Here is a 24342-nt window from a genome sequence, read left to right on the forward strand (position 1 = left end):
GTTGTTGTGGTCATACATAGGGGCGTTTCTTTTTTTTTGTTAATGTTTGTGGTTTTTTTCTTTTTTTTCTTTAAATATTTGAATCTTTTATTTTTTCCTGAATTAATAGATTTAAAATTTTCTTATTTTTTATTTTTAAAAGTTTTATTCTTGCTTGTTTATTCACTTTTTCTTTGTATTATATGTAAGTTTTGTTAGACTAAATGTTCTTTTTGCAGTAATTTGATTTAATTATCAAGTGATTTTGGATTTAGCAATTGATTTAGTATCGGCAGAATTCGTGCCAGCAGCCGTGGTTATAGGATTGATACAAGTGAATATTATTGGTTAAAACAGTTGTTTATATTATTAGGGTTGAAATATAAATTTGTAAGGTGAAATGTTAAAATTTATTTGTGGCCCTTTTTATGAATCTGTGAAATTTAAAAAATTAATTAGGATTAGATACCCTATTATTTTAAATGTTAATTATATTTACCAGGGTTCTATTAGTTAAGGTCTTTAAACCCAAAGAATTTGGCGGTATCTCATTCCATTCTGAGGAACCTACCCCATGATTGATAATATTCGATTTACTCTACTTAATTTATTTGTTTGTATATCTCCGTTATCAGAGAATCTTTTTAGAGTTATAATTCTAAAGATTTATAATTATAAAATATTTCAGGTCAAGGTGCAGCTTATAGTTAAGAGGAGGTGGGTTACAATAGATTTTTGTTTATAACGAATTTGATAGTGAAATACTGTTAATGAAGGTGGATTTGATAGTAATTTAATTTATTTAATTTAACTGATATTGGCTCTGAGATGTGTACACATCGCCCGTCGCTCTCATTATTGATTATTCTATTTTATTTTAAAGTAGCTTCAATTTAGATGAGATAAGTCGTAACATAGTAGATGTACTGGAAAGTGTATCTAGGAAGAGTTTCAAGATATAACTTATTAGTAAAGTGTTTCATTTACCCTGAAAATTTTTCTGTGCAAATCAGGATATCTTGATTATTTATTTTATTATATTTATTTTTTGTTTATTTAATTATTTAATATAAATAATTTTATTGTATTTTTGTCTTAGTATATTTTATAGAATTGATTTTTTAAATTATAGTTTATTGGTAATGTAAGTGTTTTATGAAATATTATTTTAAATTTTTTTAAGTAGATTTTATTTATTGTACCTTTTGTATCAGGGTTTATCAAAATTTTAGTATTTATTTTACTTGTCTTGATTTGGGTTGATTTATAAATAATTTATAGTTAATGTATCATAATTATTATTAAATTATTTATAGAAATGAGATGTTAATCGTTTCCCAAGATATCTAGTTTCTTAAGAAAAAATTTAATTTTTTAAAGTTATTTGTTTTTATTTAATTTTTTAAGTAAAAATATTAACTTATTTATTCTTTAAGGGATAAGCTTTGAAGTTAATAACCTATAATTTATGTTATAGTAATATAAAAGTAAGCTTTAAACCAGCTATCTTTAATATTACGTTTTAGTTCATTATTTTTTATTTTGATTTTATAAATATTTTAGGTTTTTTATTAAGATTATTAATTTAATTTTAAAATTTTTGTAATAATGATAGAATTAGTATATTTATTTGTATGAAATTTTTACCTTGTGAACTTATTATAAGGAACTAGGCAAAATTGATTTCCGCCTGTTTATCAAAAACATGTCCTCTTGTTTATATTTTGAGGTCTGGCCTGCTCACTGAGCGTATTTTTAAAGAGCCGCGGTATTTTGACCGTGCAAAGGTAGCATAATCATTAGTCTCTTAATTAGTGGCTGGAATGAATGGCTTGACGAGAAATCAACTGTCTCTTAATAAATTTTTGAATTTAACTTTTGAGTCAAAAGGCTTAAATTCTTCTTTAGGACGAGAAGACCCTATAGAGCTTGACATGTTACTTAAAAATATTTTTTGTTATATTGTTTAATATTAATTTATTTACTATTTTGACAGATTAATGTGTTGAATTTAGAATTCATTTATGTAGATTTTTTCTACAAATAGTATTGATACTTTATGATTTATTTATATTTATTTTGAATTTTCTTTTATTGGTTATTTGTGTTTTAATTAGTGTTGCCTTTTTAAGTTTATTAGAGCGTAAGGTTTTAGGTTATATTCAGATTCGAAAGGGTCCAAATAAGGTAGGTTTTGTTGGAATTCCTCAGCCATTTAGAGATGCTATTAAGTTAATTTGTAAGGAGCAGCCAATTCCTATTATATCTAATTACCTACTTTATTATTTTTCCCCTGTTTTTAATTTAATGATTTCTTTAGCCGTTTGAGTAATTTTTCCTTATTTAACTTATATGTGTTCTTTTTCTTATGGATTTTTATTTTTTTTATGTTGTACTAGATTAGGTGTTTATACTGTTATAATTGCTGGTTGATCTTCTAATTCAAATTATTCATTATTAGGTTCTCTTCGTTCTGTTGCTCAAACAATTTCTTATGAAGTTAGTTTAGCTTTAATTTTATTGTCTTTAATTATTTTAATTGGTAGTTTTAATATGTTTGATTTTATAAACTATCAGCTTTATTGTTGATTTATTATTATTTCTTTTCCTTTAGCTTTAGCTTGTTTTGCTTCTTGCTTAGCTGAAACTAATCATACTCCTTTTGATTTTGCTGAAGGGGAATCTGAGTTAGTTTCAGGATTTAATATTGAGTATGGTGCGGGTGGTTTTACTTTAATTTTTTTAGCTGAATATACTAGAATTGTCTTCATAAGAATGTTATTGGCTTTAATTTTTTTGGGCGGTGATTTTTATTCTTTTATATTTTTTATTAAGCTTGCTATTATATCTTTTGGTTTTATTTGGGTTCGTGGAACATTACCACGGTTCCGTTATGATAAATTAATGTACTTAGCTTGAAAAAGTTTTTTACCTTCATCTTTGAATTTTTTTATTTTCTTTGTAGGTTTAAAGATTTTATTTATCTCATTTGTTTAGTGAAATTTTTTGAGAAAAGTTAATAGAAGAGTTAAACTTCTAATTTTATGTTTTCAAAACATATGCTTTTCCTAAGCTAATTAACTTTATTCCTTAATTAATTTATCTCATGCATTTGCGACATGGACATTAATTAAGAAATATGTGAAGTAAATAATTGTTAAGATTTGACCTGTTATAATATAAGGTTCTTCAACAGTTCGTTTACCAATTCACGTTAGTAAGCATACAACAACTACTATAATTCAGAATATAATTTGATTAATAGGGTAAAATTGAATGCCTCGGAATGGTGTTTTATTATAAAATGGTAAAATTATTAAGATTCTAATTGATAAAAATAATGCAATAACACCTCCTAACTTATTAGGGATAGATCGTAGAATTGCATATGCAAATAGGAAATATCATTCTGGTTGAATGTGAACTGGTGTTACTAATGGGTTGGCAGGTACAAAGTTATCTGGATCTCCTAATAGGTAAGGATTATTTAAACATAGTATAATTAATAATGATGTTATTATTACAAATGTAATAGAATCCTTAAAGGTGAAGTATGGATGGAATGGAATTTTTTCAATATCTCCATTTAGTCCAAGAGGATTATTAGATCCTGTTTGGTGAAGAAAAAATAAATGAATTGCTGCTATAGCAGCAATAATAAATGGTAATACAAAATGGAATGTGAAGAATCGATTTAATGTTGCATTATCAACAGCGAATCCTCCTCATACTCATTGGACTAAATCTGTTCCTAAGTATGGGATTGCTGATAATAAATTAGTAATTACTGTTGCACCTCAAACAGATATTTGGCCTCAGGGTAAGACATATCCTATAAATGCAGTTGCTATAACTAAAAATAAAATCACTGTACCAATTATTCAGGTATGTATATATATATAAGATCCATAGTAAATTCCCCGTCCTACATGTAAGTAAATACAAATAAAAAATATAGATGCTCCATTTGCGTGTAAGGTTCGGATAATTCAACCATTATTTACGTCTCGGCAGATGTGTACTACACTACTGAATGCTATTTCAATATTTGATGTATAATGTATAGCTAAAAATAGTCCAGTTACGATTTGAATTACCAAACATAACCCTAATAGGGATCCAAAATTTCATCAAAATGAAATATTTGTTGGGGCAGTTAAGTCAATTAAAGAGTTATTAATAATTTTAATTAAAGGATGTCTTAATCGTAAGGGTTTATTCATTAGTAATTATCTTATTTTACGAATAGGTCCCTGATTAATATTGGTGATTTTAACAACTGCTAGTAGTGCTAAAAATAAATAAATTATTATTATTATTGTAATAGTGAATGTTGGTCTATTATATAATTTTTCTAAAGACATTGTTATTTCTTGATAATTGATTGAATTATCAATATTTATAGTTTCGGTGTTTTTGAAAAAGTCTATAAATATAGATCTATCTAGAATAATTAATATTAATATGATAAATACTCACATTATTAATGTAATAATTATAGTAATTGATTTAGGCTGAAATTTTTCTTTTGATGCAATTCTTGTAATGTAAATAAATAATACTAGTATACCACCAAGAAATGTTAAAAATAAAATATATGATAATCAATATCTTTCTATTATTGTTCCTGTTATTAATCCAACTAGGAAGGTTTGAAGGATAATAAAAAGCATTATTGATATTGGGTGTCTTAATTTAATAAAATTAATATTTATTACATTTGATAATGATATAATTATTATTTTGATCCTTTCAGGGGTTAGTGTATTTAAAATACCGGTTTTGGGGACCGATGATGGTAGCTTTTCCACCTCTGAAGTTTTAAAAGTGGGGGCTGGACTTATTTCCGGTTTACAAGACCGGCGTTTTTTTTAAACTATTAAAACTAATGTTTATATTCTCTATTTTTACTTCTTTATTGATTTATTTTGCTGGTGTTTATGTTTTTTCTTCTAAATGTAAACATTTATTAATGGTTCTTTTGAGATTAGAATATATTGTTCTTTCTTTATTTATGTTAGTTATTGTTTTTCTTATTGAGTTTGATTATGATTATTTTTTTCCTGTTATTTTTTTAGTTTTTTCTGTTTGTGAGGGTGCTTTAGGTCTTTCTATTTTAGTTTCAATAATTCGTTCTCATGGTAATGATTTTTTTAATTCTTTTGGTTTATCTTTATGTTAAAGTATTTATTTATAACTATTTTTTTGATCCCTCTTTGTTTATTAAATAATTGTTGATGGTTGGTTCATTCTTTAATGTTTCTGTCGGGTTTTGTTTTTATAATTTGTGTTTATTCATATGCTGATTTGAATATAATTAGATATTATTTTGGTATTGATTATTTTTCTTTTAGTTTAATTTTACTTAGTTTTTGGATTTGTTCTTTAATAATCACTGCTAGAGGTTCAGTTTATTTAAGTTCATATCAGTCTAATTTTTTTGTTTTTATGGTTTTGATTTTAATAATTATGCTTTATTGTTCATTTGCTAGATTAAGTCTTCTTTCTTTTTATATTTTTTTTGAGGCTAGATTAGTTCCTACTTTACTTTTAATTTTGGGTTGGGGTTATCAACCTGAGCGTTTGCAGGCTGGTGTTTATTTAATTTTTTATACTTTGGTTGCTAGATTACCTTTATTATTAGTTTTATTTAAGGTTTATGATTTTTCTAATACTTTATATTTTCCTTTATTGGTTGATTTTGGTTCTTATTATTTTATGTTTTATGTATTTATAATTTTGGCTTTTTTAGTTAAGATACCTATGTTTTTGGTTCATTTATGACTTCCTAAGGCTCATGTAGAGGCCCCTATTTCAGGTAGAATAATTCTTGCTGGTGTTTTATTAAAGTTAGGTGGTTATGGTATTTTTCGTGTTATAAAGGTTATTTCCTATTTGGGTTTAAAATTTAATTATTTTTGATTGTCTTTAGGTTTATCTGGGGGTGTTATTGTAAGATTTATTTGTTTTCGTCAGGTTGATTTAAAGTCTTTAATTGCATATTCTTCTGTTGCTCATATAAGAATGGTTATTGGTGGATTGATGACTATGAATTGATGAGGTTGTGTAGGTTCTCTTTCTCTAATGGTTGGTCATGGTTTATGTTCTTCTGGTTTATTTTGTTTATCTAATATTATTTATGAACGTTTAGGTAGACGAAGATTATTAATTAACAAGGGTATAATTAATTTGATGCCAAGAATGGCTTTATGATGATTTCTTTTAAGATCATCAAATATGGCTGCTCCTCCTTCTTTAAATTTGGTAGGTGAAATTAGATTATTAAATAGAATTATATCTTGATCTTCTTTTAGATTCTTTGCTTTGATTTTTTTATCTTTTTTTAGAGCTGTTTATACTTTGTATATATATTCTTATTCTCAGCATGGGAATTATTATTCTGGTGTTTATACTTGTTCTCTTGGTTATTTTCGTGAATATCATCTTTTACTTTTACATTGATTGCCTTTAAATATTCTCTGTTTAAAGGGTGAATATTTCTTTGTTTAGTTTGCTTAAGTATTTTAATTAAAAATATTGTTTTGTGGAATCAATGATATGAAGTTTTTCATCTTAGGCCGTGAATTTATTTTCTATTTGTTCTTTGAGTTTTTTTTCTTTGTTTATTTCGAGAACTATAATTTTTATTTTAGGTATTTATTATTTAATAATTGATTATAGAGTTTTTGTTGAGTGAGAGCTTTTCAATTTAAATGGTTCTATAGTTGTTATAACTTTAATTTTGGATTGAATATCTCTTATTTTTATATCTTTTGTTATATATATTTCTTCTTTGGTTATTTATTATAGAGAGGATTATATATCTGGTGAAAAGAATATAAATCGTTTTATTATTATTGTTTTAATATTTATTCTTTCTATAGGTTTTTTAATTATTAGTCCTAATTTAATTAGAATTTTATTAGGTTGAGATGGTTTAGGTTTAGTTTCTTATTGTTCAGTTATTTATTATCAAAATGTAAAATCTTATAGTGCTGGTATATTAACTGCACTTTCTAATCGTATTGGTGATGTTGCTATTTTAATTTCTATTGCATGAATGTTAAATTTTGGTGGTTGAAATTATATTTATTATTATGATTTTATTTCTAATTCTTTTGAAATAAAGCTCATTACTATATTAATTGTTTTAGCAGCTATAACTAAGAGAGCTCAGATTCCTTTCTCTTCATGACTTCCTGCTGCTATAGCAGCTCCTACTCCTGTTTCTGCTTTAGTTCATTCTTCTACTCTTGTTACTGCTGGTGTTTATTTATTAATTCGTTTTAGACCAATATTGGATACTTATAATTGTGGTTGATTTTTACTTTTAATTGTTTGTATAACTATATTTATGGCTGGATTGGGCGCTAATTTTGAGTTTGATTTAAAGAAGATTATTGCTCTTTCTACTTTAAGACAACTTGGTTTAATAATAAGAATTTTGGCTATAGGTTATCCAAAGCTTGCATTTTTTCATTTATTGGCTCATGCTTTATTTAAGGCATTATTATTTATATGTGCAGGTTCAATAATTCATAATTTGAAGGATTCTCAGGATATTCGTTTTATAGGATCAATTGTTAATTTCATACCTTTAACTTCAGTTTGTTTTAATGTTTCTAGTTTATCTTTGTGTGGAATACCTTTTTTAGCGGGATTTTATTCAAAGGATTTAATTCTTGAGTTGGTTTGTTTAAGATGAATTAATTGTTTAATTTTTTTTCTTTATTTTTTTTCTACTGGTTTAACTGCTTCTTATTCTTTTCGTTTGTTTTATTATTCAATATCTGGTGATAATAATTTTTATTCTAGATTTTCTTTTGATGATAAGGGTTATTATATTTCATTTGGAATAATTGGTCTATTGTTTGTTGCTGTTTTTGGTGGTAGTCTTTTATCTTGATTAATTTTTCCTATTCCTCATGTGATTGCTTTACCTTATTATTTAAAGTTTTTAACTATTACAGTTGTTATTTTAGGTGCTTATTTAGGTTATCTTATTTCTAATTTTGATTTTTCTCATAATTTATTTTCTTTAAGTATACTTTCTTTTGTTAGATTTGCTGGTTCTATATGATTTTGTACCTTTTCTTTCAACTAAGTTTATTAGATATATTCCTTTAAAAATAGGTTATTATTCATCTAAGTCATTTGATTATGGTTGAGGTGAATTACTTGGTGGTCAAGGTTTATATAGATTATTTATTTATTTAATTGGTTATATTCAAGGTTGAAATGATTCTAATTTCAAGATTTATCTTTTAACTTTTATTTTTTGAATATTTATTTTGGTAATATTGTTTTTCGTTTACTTAAATAGCTTATAATTAGAGCGTGACACTGAAGATGTTAAGGAAGTATTTTTACTTTTAAGTATTTATAAATATAGATATATTATTTTTACAGTGAAAATGTAATGTTTTATATAAACTATATAAATTTTAGAAATGTTAACGGAGTTTAACCGCTAATATAAAAAGTTAGCAGCTTTCATATTGGCTTTACATTTCCTTAATTGGAACTATTATAGTTCAATTATATTATTAACAGTAATACGCCTCTTTTTGGCTTCAATTAATAAGAATAAGGGTAGTACATACCAATCTTCCAGGTCGAAACTGACTGCAATATTTCGCTTCTTATTCTATTTAAGGTTGATTGATAATATCAATACTTTTTGAATGCAACCCAAATGTTATATTTAACTACAACCCTTTATTCTGCTCATTGTAATGCTCCTTGGTTTCATTCATGGTGTAGTCCTCCTAATAGAACTAGAATAAAAAATATTGTTGATACTGTTCAGATTATAATGTCTGAAGTTTTAAAAATAATTACAATTGGTAGAATTAGTGCAATTTCTACATCAAAAATTAAAAAGATTACTGCGATTAGGAAGAATCGTATTGAGAATGGTATTCGTGCTGATCTTTTTGGATCAAACCCACATTCAAATGGTGATCTTTTTTCTCGATCATTAATTAATTTTTTTGATAGTGTTGTTGCCAGGATTATAACAATTATTGGAATAATAAATCGAATGAAAACTCTTGTTGATAGAATTAGAATTGTTTTTCTTGATTTATATCAAGCTTTCTGATTGGAAGTCAAATGTACTATTTATACTAGAAAAACAATTATCTACCTCATCAATAAATAGAAATATATAAGAATAATCATACTACGTCCACGAAGTGTCAGTATCATGCTGCTGCTTCAAATCCAAAGTGATGTCTTGGTGAAAATTGATTTATTGAGTGTCGAAGTAGACATGTTGATAAAAAAATTGTTCCAATAATTACGTGTAAACCATGGAATCCTGTTGCAACAAAGAATGTTGATCCATAAACTGCATCTGCAATGGTAAAAGGTGCTTCTCAATATTCATATGCTTGAAGTATTGTAAAGTATAGTCCTAATAACACTGTGAAGAATAATCCTTGTAGTGCTTGAGTATGATTAGATTCCATTAAACTATGATGTGCTCATGTTACTGTTACTCCTGATGCTAAAAGAATAGCTGTATTAAGTAATGGAATTTGTATAGGGTTAAAGGGTTGAATTCCTATTGGAGGTCATAGTATTCCTAGTTCAATTGTTGGTGCTAATCTTCTTCTAAAGAATGCTCAAAAAAAAGAAACGAAAAATAATACCTCTGATGCAATAAATAAAATTATTCCTCATCGTAATCCAATTGATACAAATCCTGTATGTAATCCTTGATATGTTCCTTCTCGTACTACATCTCGTCATCATTGAATTATACTTAGTAGGGTAATTCCAAATCCAATTATGAATAAGTTAATATTAAATAGGTGGAATCATTTTGCTAGTCCTGATACTAGGACTATTGCTCCAATTGCTCCTGTTAATGGTCAAGGTCTATAGTCTACTAAGTGGAATGGGTGGTTTGAGTGAGTTGTTAACATAGGTTTAATATACTTCTCTAGAATATAGAGTTCTTAGAATTGAGAAAACATAGGCTTGAATTATTGCTACTGCTGATTCTAGAATTAATAGAAGTATTTGTCCAATAATTAGTAATGAAATTAAGTTTATTGCTATAGATGGTCCTGTGTTTCCTAATAAGGTTAATAATAAGTGTCCTGCAATTATATTTGCTGCCAACCGTACTGCTAATGTACCTGGTCGAATAACATTACTAAGTGTTTCAATTAGTACTATAAATGATATTAATGCAGGCGGTGTACCTTGTGGTACAAGGTGTGTAAATATATGATTAGTATGGTTAATTCATCCAAATAATATAAATCTTAGCCATATAGGTAGGGCAATTGCAAATGTTAATGCTAAATGTCTTGTTCTAGTAAAAATATAAGGGAATAATCCTATGAAATTGTTAAATAATATTATAATAAAAATTGAGATGAAAATGAATGTTGTTCCATTAAATGATTTTGGTCCAAGAAGTGTTTTAAATTCATTATGTAAGGTTAAATTTAGTTTATTTCAGATAATGTTAATTCGTGATGGTGTAAGTCAAAATAGTGATGGGATTAATAATAGTCCTAGAAATGTTCTAGTTCAATTTAATGATAAATTAAAGATGTTAGTTGATGGGTCAAATGTTGAGAATAGATTTGTTATCATTTTCAATTTAAGTTTTTTATTTCAATTGTTCCTTTTTCTGCTCTTTTAATAAGGTTAGGTTTAAATGAGAAGAAGTTTATTTGATTAAACAAGATTAATGTAGCTGAAAATATAATGAATAGTGAGAATCATATAAGAGGGGATATTTGAGGGATTTGGATATAATTTCCCCATCAGAAGTAGTCGTTCATTTACTATTATTTGGTTTAAGAGACCATTACTTACTTTCAGTCATCTGATGAATTTCAAGGCGTACTAATTTTTTTTAGTTACTTTAGATTGACACTCTAATGTTATTTATTTTAACTAACTCCTTAAATTATCTTAGATAATCACTTAATAAATAAATTTACTGAAGTTCTTTCAATTACAATTGGTATAAATATGTGGGTTGCTCCACAGATTTCTGAGCATTGTCCAAAGAATAATCCAGGTCGATTTATTGTGAATGTTCCTTGATTTAACCGACCTGGCGTTGCATCAATTTTAACCCCTAATGCAGGAACTGCTCATGAGTGTAGAACATCTGATGCTCTTGTTAATACTCGTACTTCTGTATTTATTGGTAGGATTGTTCGGTTATCTACATCTAGTAGTCGGAATCCATCATTTTCTAGGTCTTGTTCTGGTGTTATATAAGTGTCAAATTCTACGTCTATGAAGTCTGAATATTCATATCTTCAATATCATTGTCGTCCAATGGTTTTAATTGTAATTATTGCATCTACTGAATCATCAAGTAAATATAATAGTCGTAATGATGGAAGGGCAATAAAAATTAATGTAATTGCTGGTAAAGCTGTTCAGATTGTTGCAATTAAATGTCCATGAAGTATATTACGGTTAGTATAGGCAATAAATAATATATAACTTAGGGCATAACCTACAATTACTGTAATTAATAATAATACGACATTAGTATGATCATGAAAGAATGATAATTGCTCCATTAATGGTGAAGCTCCATCTTGAAGAGATAAATTTGATCATGTTGCCATTAATAAATATTTTCTAATAAAAGGTCAAACCTTTATTTGTAGAGCTTAAATCTACTGCACTAATCTGCCATATTAGAATCTAGAGATTAATGGTAATTCTGAGTAACTATGTTCTGCAGGAGGGTTATTTTGTAGTCATTCTGTTGATCTTCTTATGTTAGCTCTAAATATAATTGCTCGGTTTGTAATCATTCTTTCTCATATAATTACAATGAATATAATGATTCCTACAATAGAAATTGTAGACCCAATTCTTGATACTACGTTTCATGATGTATATGCGTCTGGGTAGTCAGAGTATCGTCGAGGTATTCCTGCTAATCCTAGGAAGTGTTGAGGAAAGAATGTTAAATTTACTCCAATGAATATAATTGTAAATTGGATTTTTAATCATGTATTATTTATAGTTAATCCTGTAAATAGTGGATATCATTGAATGACACCTCCTATAATTGCAAATACTGCTCCTATAGATAATACATAATGAAAGTGGGCTACTACATAATATGTATCATGTAATACAATATCAAGTGATGAATTTGCTAATACTAATCCTGTTAATCCACCAATTGTAAATAGGAAAATAAATCCTAGAGCTCATAATAATGGTGGATTGAACTTGAATTTAGTTCCATATAATGTAGCTAATCATCTAAATACCTTAATTCCTGTAGCTACAGCAATAATTATTGTTGCTGATGTAAAATATGCTCGTGTGTCAACATCCATTCCTACTGTAAATATATGATGTGCTCATACAATAAATCCTATTAGTCCAATTGATAGTATAGCATAAATTATACCTAATGTTCCAAATGATTCAATTTTTCCTCTTTCTTGACATACAATATGTGAAATAATTCCGAACCCCGGTAGAATTAAAATATAAACTTCTGGGTGTCCAAAGAATCAAAATAGATGTTGATATAGAATTGGGTCACCCCCTCCTGCAGGGTCAAAGAATGATGTATTTAAATTTCGATCTGTTAATAATATAGTAATAGCTCCTGCTAAAACTGGAAGTGAAAGAAGGAGAAGTAATGCTGTAATAGCTACAGATCATACAAATAAAGGTGTTTGATCTAAAGTTATACTATCTGATCGTATATTAATTGCTGTTGTAATGAAATTCACTGCACCAAGAATAGATGATACACCTGCTAAGTGCAGTGAAAAAATAGCTAGAGGGTCATAGAATGATGTATTTAAATTTCGATCTGTTAATAATATAGTAATAGCTCCTGCTAAAACTGGAAGTGAAAGAAGGAGAAGTAATGCTGTAATAGCTACAGATCATACAAATAAAGGCGTTTGATCTAAAGTTATACTTTCTGATCGTATATTAATTGCTGTTGTAATGAAATTCACTGCACCAAGAATAGATGATACACCTGCTAAGTGCAGTGAAAAAATAGCTAGATCTACAGATGCACCCCCGTGTGCAATAGCTCCTGCTAGAGGAGGGTAAACTGTTCATCCTGTACCAGCACCATTATCTACTATAGAAGATGTAAGAAGAAGGGTTAGTGAAGGTGGTAGTAATCAAAAACTTATATTATTTATTCGTGGAAATGCTATATCTGGTGCACCAATTATTAGTGGAACAAGTCAATTACCAAATCCACCAATTATAATAGGTATTACTATAAAGAAAATTATTACGAATGCGTGAGCTGTAATAATAACATTATAAATCTGGTCATCCCCAATTAGAGATCCGGGTTGGCCAAGTTCAGCACGAATAAGTATTCTTATTGATGTTCCTACTATTCCTGCTCATGCTCCAAATATGAAGTAAAAAGTACCAATGTCCTTATGGTTTGTTGAGAATAATCATTTTTGCGGTAAGATGGCTGAACTTTAGGTGGTAGACTGTATATCTACTTATGAGATGTTTTCTCTCTTATCATATTTAGGTCTTATATTCAATTATGATTCTAGACTGCAATTCTAGAGGTGTAAAATTTTACTAAGGCCTAAAAGATTATTCTTTTAATTATAACTTTGAAGGTTATTAGTTTGATTAACTTAAGTCCTTAGTATAATGAAATTAAGGTTGATGTTGAAATCAATCCTATTGTTGAAATTATTACTGTTATAGGAAGAATGATTCTTGATTTTTGGGACTTTATCTTTATAGATCACGAATTTTCTGTGCATGATATAATTAGAGCTGAGAATCTAATACGTATATAGTAGTAGAGTGTAATTGTAGTTAATACAACTATAATAGTTATAATAGTTGTTATATTGTTTTCTATTAATGATTGTATTACAATTCATTTTGGTAAGAATCCAAGGAATGGTGGTAGTCCACCTAAAGATAATAAAGATAAGAATATTATGAATTTAATTTCGGTTTTTATATTTCTGGCTGAATAAATTTGATTTATGAAAAATAAATTTATTTGCTTAAATAATAAAACTATAATTAATCTTAATAGTGAGTAAATAATGAAGTATAGTTCTCAGATGTTTTCTCTGACTGTTAATGATCTAATTATTCAACCTAGATGTCTGATTGATGAATATGCTAAAAGTTGTCGTAAGGATGTTTGATTTAAACCTCCTATTGCCCCAATAATAATTCTTAAGATAATAATTGTTCAAATAAAAGTTCTTAATTGAATACAATAAGATAAGACCATTATTGGGGCGATTTTTTGTCATGTTATTAATGTTAAACAATTATTTCATCTTGATGCTCCTATAACTTCTGGAAATCAGAAATGGAAAGGTGCAGCTCCAATCTTTAATAATAGTCTAGATCTAATTATTATTGATGGGATAAATTCTGTTTCCCATCCCATGGGATATTTTATTTGAATCAGCAAAATTGAAAATAATAATATTGTCGATGCTATTGCTTGGACAATAAAATATTTAATTGATGATTCATTTATTATTATATTTTTATTTCTTGTTAGGAGTGGAATAAATGAAAGTAAGTTGATCTCAAGTCCTATTCAAACCCCAAATCAGGAATTTGATGAAATGGACATTATCGTTCCTATCATTAATGTTGATAGGAAGAGAAGTTTTGTAGAGTTGTTGGTCATTAAAAAGGAGAGGATTGATACCTCTATAAATGGGGTATGAACCCATTAGCTTGTTTAGCTTACCTTTTTACATTAAGGTGTATGATGCACGTTAGTTTTTGATACTAAAGGAGGTAGTTTAATTCTGTCTTATGTAATTTTAATGAAGATAATTTTATTTACTTTATTTACCCTATCAAGGTAACCCTTTAATCAGGCACTTCATTTATTTAATATATAAATCGAAAGTTTTTTTTTGAAATTCTTTTATGTATTATTTTGTTTAATTAGGATTAATTTATCCTGCTCATTTTTATATATATATATATATATATAATAAATAATTTATATTAATATGTTACATTTCATTGAAATTAAAGTATTATAAGTTCATCTTACCATTATCAATTGATTATTTTAATGCAATTATTTACCTAGGATTATAGCTACTTATGTTTTTAGCTTAAAATAGGTTATTATAATATAATATATATAATAATATGTAATTTAATATTTAATATTATTATAATTGGATATAATAAATAAAATTATTAATTTAAATATAAAATATTATAATTAATTATCAAGTGATTTTGGATTTAGCAATTGATTTAGTATCGGCATAATTCGTGCCAGCAGCCGCGGTTATACGATTGATACAAGTGAATATTATTGGTTAAAACAGTTGTTTATATTATTAGGGTTGAAATATAAATTTGTAAGGTGAAATGTTAAAATTTATTTGTGGCCCTTTTTATGAATCTGTGAAATTTAAATAATAAACTAGGATTAGATACCCTATTATTTTAAATGTTAATTATATTTACCAGGGTACTATTAGTTAAGGTCTTTAAACCCAAAGAATCTGGCGGTATCTCATTCCATTCAGAGGAACCTACCCCATGATTGATAATACTGATATTGGCTCTGAGATGTGTACACATCGCCCGTCGCTCTCATTATTGATTATTCTATTTTATTTTAAAGTAGCTTCAATTTAGATGAGATAAGTCGTAACATAGTAGATGTACTGGAAAGTGTATCTAGGAAGAGTTTCAAGATATAACTTATTAGTAAAGTGTTTCATTTACACTGAAAATTTTTCTGTGCAAATCAGGATATCTTGATTATTTATTTTATTATATTTATTTTTTGTTTATTTAATTATTTAATATAAATAATTTTATTGTATTTTTGTCTTAGTATATTTTATAGAATTGATTTTTTAAATTATAGTTTATTGGTAATGTAAGTGTTTTATGAAATATTATTTTAAATTTTTTTAAGTAGATTTTATTTATTGTACCTTTTGTATCAGGGTTTATCAAAATTTTAGTATATATTTTACTTGTCTCGATTTGGGTTGATTTATAAATAATTTATAGTTAATGTATCACAATTATTATTAAATTATTTATAGAAATGAGATGTTAATCGTTTCCCAAGATATCTAGTTTTTTAAGAAAAAATTTAATTTTTTAAAGTTATTTGTTTTTATTTAATTTTTTAAGTAAAAATATTAACTTATTTATTCTTTAAGGGATAAGCTTTGAAGTTAATAACCTATAATTTATTTTATAGAAATATAATAGTAAGCTTTAAACCAGCTATCTTTAAGATTACGTTTTAGTTCATTATTTTTTATTTTGATTTTATAAATATTTTAGGTTTTTTATTAAGATTATTAATTTAATTTTAAAATTTTTGTAATAATGATAGAATTAGTATATTTATTTGTATGAAATTTTTACCTTGTGAACTTATTATAAGGAACTAGGCAAAATTGATTTCCGCCTGTTTATCAAAAACATGTCCTCTTGTTTATATTTTGAGGTCTGGCCTGCTCACTGAGCGTATTTTTAAAGAGCCGCGGTATTTTGACCGTGCAAAGGTAGCATAATCATTAGTCTCTTAATTAGTGGCTGGAATGAATGGCTTGACGAGAAATCAACTGTCCCTTAATAAATTTTTGAATTTAACTTTTGAGTCAAAAGGCTTAAATTCTTCTTTAGGACGAGAAGACCCTATAGAGCTTGACATTTTACTTTTATATAGTTTTTTGTTTGTCTTTCTATATTTAATGATGATGTTTTGTTGGGGTGACATGAAGAATAGATAAACTCTTCATTATTATATCATTTATTTATGTTTGTTATTTTGATCCATAATTTATGATCATAAGATTAAGTTACCTTAGGGATAACAGCGTAATTGTTTTTGAGAGCTCATATCGACAAAGCAGATTGCGACCTCGATGTTGGATTAAGAAAAATTTTGGGTGCAGGAGCCCAATGATTAGGTCTGTTCGACCTTTAAATTCTTACATGATCTGAGTTCAGACCGGCGTGAGCCAGGTCGGTTTCTATCCTAAGATTGTTAATCCATATTAGTACGAAAGGACCATATGGTTAAAATATTTTTTGTTATATTGATTAATATTAATTTATTTACTATTTTGACAGATTAATGTGTTGAATTTAGAATTCATTTATGTAGATTTTTTCTACAAATAGTATTGATACTTTATGATTTATTTATATTTATTTTGAATTTTCTTTTATTGGTTATTTGTGTTTTAATTAGTGTTGCCTTTTTAAGTTTATTAGAGCGTAAGGTTTTAGGTTATATTCAGATTCGAAAGGGTCCAAATAAGGTAGGTTTTGTTGGAATTCCTCAGCCATTTAGAGATGCTATTAAGTTAATTTGTAAGGAGCAGCCAATTCCTATTATATCTAATTACCTACTTTATTATTTTTCCCCTGTTTTTAATTTAATGATTTCTTTAGCCGTTTGAGTAATTTTTCCTTATTTAACTTATATGTGTTATTTTTCTTATGGATTTTTATTTTTTTTATGTTGTACTAGATTAGGTGTTTATACTGTTATAATTGCTGGTTGATCTTCTAATTCAAATTATTCATTATTAGGTTCTCTTCGTTCTGTTGCTCAAACAATTTCTTATGAAGTTAGTTTAGCTTTAATTTTATTGTCTTTAATTATTTTAATTGGTAGTTTTAATATGTTTGATTTTATAAACTATCAGCTTTATTGTTGATTTATTATTATTTCTTTTCCTTTAGCTTTAGCTTGTTTTGCTTCTTGCTTAGCTGAAACTAATCGTACTCCTTTTGATTTTGCTGAAGGGGAATCTGAGTTAGTTTCAGGATTTAATATTGAGTATGGTGCGGGTGGTTTTACTTTAATTTTTTTAGCTGAATATACTAGAATTGTCTTCATAAGAATGTTATTGGCTTTAATTTTTTTGGGCGGTGATTTTTATTCTTTTATATTTTTTATTAAGCTTGCTATTATATCTTTTGGTTTTATTTGGGTTCGTGGAACATTACCACGGTTCCGTTATGATAAATTAATGTACTTAGCTTGAAAAAGTTTTTTACCTTTATCTTTGAATTTTTTTATTTTCTTTGTTGGGTTAAAGATTTTATTTATCTCATTTGTTTAGTGAAATTTTTTGAGAAAAGTTAATAGAAGAGTTAAACTTCTAATTTTATGTTTTCAAAACATATGCTTTTCCTAAGCTAATTAACTTTATTCCTTAATTAATTTATCTCATGCGTTTGCGACATGGACATTAATTAAGAAATATGTGAAGTAAATAATTGTTAAGATTTGACCTGTTATAATATAAGGTTCTTCAACAGGTCGTTTACCAATTCACGTTAGTAAGCATACAACAACTACTATAATTCAGAATAAAATTTGATTAATAGGGTAAAATTGAATGCCTCGGAATGGTGTTTTATTATAAAATGGTAAAATTATTAAGATTCTAATTGATAAAAATAATGCAATAACACCTCCTAACTTATTAGGGATAGATCGTAGAATTGCATATGCAAATAGGAAATATCATTCTGGTTGAATGTGAACTGGTGTTACTAATGGGTTGGCAGGTACAAAGTTATCTGGATCTCCTAATAGGTAAGGATTAATTAAACATAGTATAATTAATAATGATGTTATTATTACAAATGTAATAGAATCCTTAAAGGTAAAGTATGGATGGAATGGAATTTTTTCAATATCTCCATTTAGTCCAAGAGGATTATTAGATCCTGTTTGGTGAAGAAAAAATAAATGAATTGCTGCTATAGCAGCAATAATAAATGGTAATACAAAATGGAATGTGAAGAATCGATTTAATGTTGCATTATCAACAGCGAATCCTCCTCATACTCATTGGACTAAATCTGTTCCTAAGTATGGGATTGCTGATAATAAATTAGTAATTACTGTTGCACCTCAAAAAGATATTTGGCCTCAGGGTACGACATATCCTATAAATGCAGTTGCTATAACTAAAAATAAAATCACTGTACCAATTATTCAGGTATGTATATATATATAAGATCCATAGTAAATTCCCCGTCCTACATGTAAGTAAATACAAATAAAAAATATAGATGCTCCATTTGCGTGTAAGGTTCGGATAATTCAACCATTATTTACGTCTCGGCAGATGTGTACTACACTACTGAATGCTATTTCAATATTTGATGTATAATGTATAGCTAAAAATAGTCCAGTTACGATTTGAATTACCAAACATAACCCTAATAGGGATCCAAAATTTCATCAAAATGAAATATTTGTTGGGGCAGGTAAGTCAATTAAAGAGTTATTAATAATTTTAATTAAAGGATGTCTTAATCGTAAGGGTTTATTCATTAGTAATTATCTTATTTTACGAATAGGTCCCTGATTAATATTGGTGATTTTAACAACTGCTAGTAGTGCTAAAAATAAATAAATTATTATTATTATTGTAATAATGAATGTTGGTCTATTATATAATTTTTCTAAAGATATTGTTATTTCTTGATAATTGATTGAATTATCAATATTTATAGTTTCGGTGTTTTTGAAAAAGTCTATAAATATAGATATATCTAGAATAATTAATATTAATATGATAAATACTCACATTATTAATGTAATAATTATAGTGATTGATTTAGGCTGAAATATTTCGTTTGATGCAATTCTTGTAATGTAAATAAATAATACTAGTATACCACCAAGAAATGTTAAAAATAAAATATATGATAATCAATATCTTTCTATTATTGTTCCTGTTATTAATCCAACTAGGAAGGTTTGAAGGATAATAAAAAGCATTATTGATATTGGGTGTCTTAATTTAATAAAATTAATATTTATTATATTTGATAATGATATAATTATTATTTTGATCATTTCAGGGGTTAGTTTATTTAAAATACCGGTTTTGGGGACCGATGATGGAAGCTTTTCCACCTCTGAAGTTTTAAAAGTGGGGGCTGGACTTATTTCCGGTTTACAAGACCGGCGTTTTTTTTAAACTATTAAAACTAATGTTTATATTCTCTATTTTTACTTCTTTATTGATTTATTTTGCTGGTGTTTATGTTTTTTCTTCTAAACGTAAACATTTATTAATGGTTCTTTTGAGATTAGAATATATTGTTCTTTCTTTATTTATGTTAGTTATTGTTTTTCTTATTGAGTTTGATTATGATTATTTTTTTCCTGTTATTTTTTTAGTTTTTTCTGTTTGTGAGGGTGCTTTAGGTCTTTCTATTTTAGTTTCAATAATTCGTTCTCATGGTAATGATTTTTTTAATTCTTTTGGTTTATCTTTATGTTAAAGTATTTATTTATAACTATTTTTTTGATCCCTCTTTGTTTATTAAATAATTGTTGATGGTTGGTTCATTCTTTAATGTTTCTGTCGGGTTTTGTTTTTATAATTTGTGTTTATTCATATGCTGATTTGAATATAATTAGATATTATTTTGGTATTGATTATTTTTCTTTTAGTTTAATTTTACTTAGTTTTTGGATTTGTTCTTTAATAATCACTGCTAGAGGTTCAGTTTATTTAAGTTCATATCATTCTAATTTTTTTGTTTTTATGGTTTTGATTTTAATAATTATGCTTTATTGTTCATTTGCTAGATTAAGTCTTCTTTCTTTTTATATTTTTTTTGAGGCTAGATTAGTTCCTACTTTACTTTTAATTTTGGGTTGGGGTTATCAACCTGAGCGTTTGCAGGCTGGTGTTTATTTAATTTTTTATACTTTGGTTGCTAGATTACCTTTATTATTAGTTTTATTTAAGGTTTATGATTTTTCTAATACTTTATATTTTCCTTTATTGGTTGATTTTGGTTCTTATTATTTTATGTTTTATGTATTTATAATTTTGGCTTTTTTAGTTAAGATACCTATGTTTTTGGTTCATTTATGACTTCCTAAGGCTCATGTAGAGGCCCCTATTTCAGGTAGAATAATTCTTGCTGGTGTTTTATTAAAGTTAGGTGGTTATGGTATTTTTCGTGTTATAAAGGTTATTTCTTATTTGGGTTTAAAGTTTAATTATTTTTGATTGTCTTTAGGTTTATCTGGGGGTGTTATTGTAAGATTTATTTGTTTTCGTCAGGTTGATTTAAAGTCTTTAATTGCATATTCTTCTGTTGCTCATATAAGAATGGTTATTGGTTGATTGATGACTATGAATTGATGAGGTTGTGTAGGTTCTCTTTCTCTAATGGTTGGTCATGGTTTATGTTCTTCTGGTTTATTTTGTTTATCTAATATTATTTATGAACGTTTAGGTAGACGAAGATTATTAATTAACAAGGGTATAATTAATTTGATGCCAAGAATGGCTTTATGATGATTTCTTTTAAGATCATCAAATATGGCTGCTCCTCCTTCTTTAAATTTGGTAGGTGAAATTAGATTATTAAATAGAATTATATCTTGATCTTCTTTTAGATTCTTTGCTTTGATTTTTTTATCTTTTTTTAGAGCTGTTTATACTTTGTATATATATTCTTATTCTCAGCATGGGAATTATTATTCTGGTGTTTATACTTGTTCTCTTGGTTATTTTCGTGAATATCATCTTTTACTTTTACATTGATTGCCTTTAAATATTCTCTGTTTAAAGGGTGAATATTTCTTTGTTTAGTTTGCTTAAGTATTTTAATTAAAAATATTGTTTTGTGGAATCAATGATATGAAGTTTTTCATCTTAGGCCGTGAATTTATTTTCTATTTGTTCTTTGAGTTTTTTTTCTTTGTTTATTTCGAGAACTATAATTTTTATTTTAGGTATTTATTATTTAATAATTGATTATAGAGTTTTTGTTGAGTGAGAGCTTTTCAATTTAAATGGTTCTATAGTTGTTATAACTTTAATTTTGGATTGAATATCTGTTATTTTTATATCTTTTGTTATATATATTTCTTCTTTGGTTATTTATTATAGAGAGGATTATAAATCAGTTGAAAAGAATATAAATCGTTTTATTATTATTGTTTTAATATTTATTCTTTCTATAGGTTTTTTAATTATTAGTCCTACTTTAATTAGAATTTTATTAGGTTGAGATGGTTTAGGTTTAGTTTCTTATTGTTTAGTTATTTATTATCAAAATGTAAAATCTTATAGCGCTGGTATATTAACTGCACTTTCTAATCGTATTGGTGATGTTGCTATTTTAATTTCTATTGCATGAATGTTAAATTTTGGTGGTTGAAATTATATTTATTATTATGATTTTATTTCTAATTCTTTTGAAATAAAGCTCATTACTATATTAATTGTTTTAGCAGCTATAACTAAGAGAGCTCAGATTCCTTTCTCTTCATGACTTCCTGCTGCTATAGCAGCTCCTACTCCTGTTTCTGCTTTAGTTCATTCTTCTACTCTTGTTACTGCTGGTGTTTATTTATTAATTCGTTTTAGACCAATATTGGATACTTATAATTGTGGTTGATTTTTACTTTTAATTGGTTGTATAACTATATTTATGGCTGGATTGGGCGCTAATTTTGAGTTTGATTTAAAGAAGATTATTGCTCTTTCTACTTTAAGACAACTTGGTTTAATAATAAGAATTTTGGCTATAGGTTATCCAAAGCTTGCATTTTTTCATTTATTGGCTCATGCTTTATTTAAGGCATTATTATTTATATGTGCAGGTTCAATAATTCATAATTTGAAGGATTCTCAGGATACTCGTTTTATAGGATCAATTGTTAATTTCATACCTTTAACTTCAGTTTGTTTTAATGTTTCTAGTTTATCTTTGTGTGGAATACCTTTTTTAGCGGGATTTTATTCAAAGGATTTAATTCTTGAGATGGTTTGTTTAAGATGAATTAATTGTTTAATTTTTTTTCTTTATTTTTTTTCTACTGGTTTAACTGCTTCTTATTCTTTTCGTTTGTTTTATTATTCAATATCTGGTGATAATAATTTTTATTCTAGATTTTCTTTTGATGATAAGGGTTATTATATTTCATTTGGAATAATTGGTCTATTGTTTGTTGCTGTTTTTGGTGGTAGTCTTTTATCTTGATTAATTTTTCCTATTCCTCATGTGATTGCTTTACCTTATTATTTAAAGTTTTTAACTATTACAGTTGTTATTTTAGGTGCTTATTTAGGTTATCTTATTTCTAATTTTGATTTTTCTCATAATTTATTTTCTTTAAGTATACTTTCTTTTGTTAGATTTGCTGGTTCTATATGATTTATACCTTTTCTTTCAACTAAGTTTATTAGATATATTCCTTTAAAAATAGGTTATTATTCATCTAAGTCATTTGATTATGGTTGAGGTGAATTACTTGGTGGTCAAGGTTTATATAGATTATTTATTTATTTAATTGCTTATATTCAAGGTTGATATGATTCTAATTTCAAGATTTATCTTTTAACTTTTATTTTTTGAATATTTATTTTGGTAATATTGTTTTTCGTTTACTTAAATAGCTTATAATTAGAGCGTGACACTGAAGATGTTAAGGAAGTATTTTTACTTTTAAGTATTTATAAATATAGATATATTATTTTTACAGTGAAAATGTAATGTTTTATTTAAACTATATAAATTCTAGAAATGTTAACGGAGTTTAACCGCTAATATAAAAAGTTAGCAGCTTTCATATTGGCTTTACATTTCCTTAATTGGAACTATTATAGTTCAATTATATTATTAACAGTAATACGCCTCTTTTTGGCTTCAATTAATAAGAATAAGGGTAGTACATACCAATCTTCCAGGTCGAAACTGACTGCAATATTTCGCTTCTTATTCTATTTAAGGTTGATTGATAATATCAATACTTTTTGAATGCAACCCAAATGTTATATTTAACTACAACCCTTTATTCTGCTCATTGTAATGCTCCTTGGTTTCATTCATGGTATAGTCCTCCTAATAGAACTAGAATAAAAAATATTGTTGATACTGTTCAGATTATAATGTCTGAAGTTTTAAAAATAATTACAATTGGTAGACTTAGTGCAATTTCTACATCAAAAATTAAAAAGATTACTGCGATTAGGAAGAATCGTATTGAGAATGGTATTCATGCTGATCTTTTTGGATCAAACCCACATTCAAATGGTGATCTTTTTTCTCGATCATTAATTAATTTTTTTGATAGTGTTGTTGCCAGGATTATAACAATTATTGGAATAATAAATCTAATGAAAACTCTTGTTGATAGAATTAGAATTGTTTTTCTTGATTTATATCAAGCTTTCTGATTGGATGTCAAATGTACTATTTATACTAGAAAAACAATTATCTACCTCATCAATAAATAGAGATATATAAGAATAATCATACTACGTCCACGAAGTGTCAGTATCATGCTGCTGCTTCAAATCCAAAGTGATGTCTTGGTGAAAA

At 26.6% G+C, this 24342-nt stretch overlaps 1 long non-coding RNA gene and 1 pseudogene across 1 annotated transcript in view; one reads left to right on the top strand and one right to left on the bottom strand.

The window, feature by feature from the left end:
• Positions 1-24342, bottom strand: part of LOC126301319 (uncharacterized) — a 173079-nt gene that overhangs the window by 41207 nt on the left and 107530 nt on the right. The window lies entirely within an intron of this gene.
• LOC126301311 (NADH-ubiquinone oxidoreductase chain 5-like) lies at positions 6703-8213 on the top strand (annotated as a pseudogene).

The sequence above is a fragment of the Schistocerca gregaria genome, unplaced genomic scaffold, assembly GCF_023897955.1.
Source record: "Schistocerca gregaria isolate iqSchGreg1 unplaced genomic scaffold, iqSchGreg1.2 ptg000066l, whole genome shotgun sequence".
NCBI classification, from domain to species: domain Eukaryota; kingdom Metazoa; phylum Arthropoda; class Insecta; order Orthoptera; family Acrididae; genus Schistocerca; species Schistocerca gregaria.